Below are 254 nucleotides of genomic sequence, written 5' to 3'. Positions count from 1 at the left end.
TAGGTGATGCGGAGGAAGGCAGCAAATCACACTGCCATGTGTGTACCTATGCAACAATCTTGCATGTTCTTCACATGTACCCCAAAACCTAAAATGCAATAAAATGGAAAAAAAAAAAAAAAGAAAATATATATTCATTGTTATACACATGGTGAAAAGACTATTTCCGTGACTACTCACTTTGATAAAACAATCACTGTAAATCAGCTAAGAGAGAATATATTACAAAATAAGCCATAACCAAAATTGAGGTC

The sequence above is a fragment of the Cebus imitator genome, unplaced genomic scaffold (assembly GCF_001604975.1).
Source record: "Cebus imitator isolate Cc_AM_T3 unplaced genomic scaffold, Cebus_imitator-1.0 Scaffold581, whole genome shotgun sequence".
NCBI lineage: Eukaryota > Metazoa > Chordata > Mammalia > Primates > Cebidae > Cebus > Cebus imitator.
The sequence above is the reverse complement of the archived record's forward strand: the minus strand, read 5'-3'. Positions refer to the sequence as shown.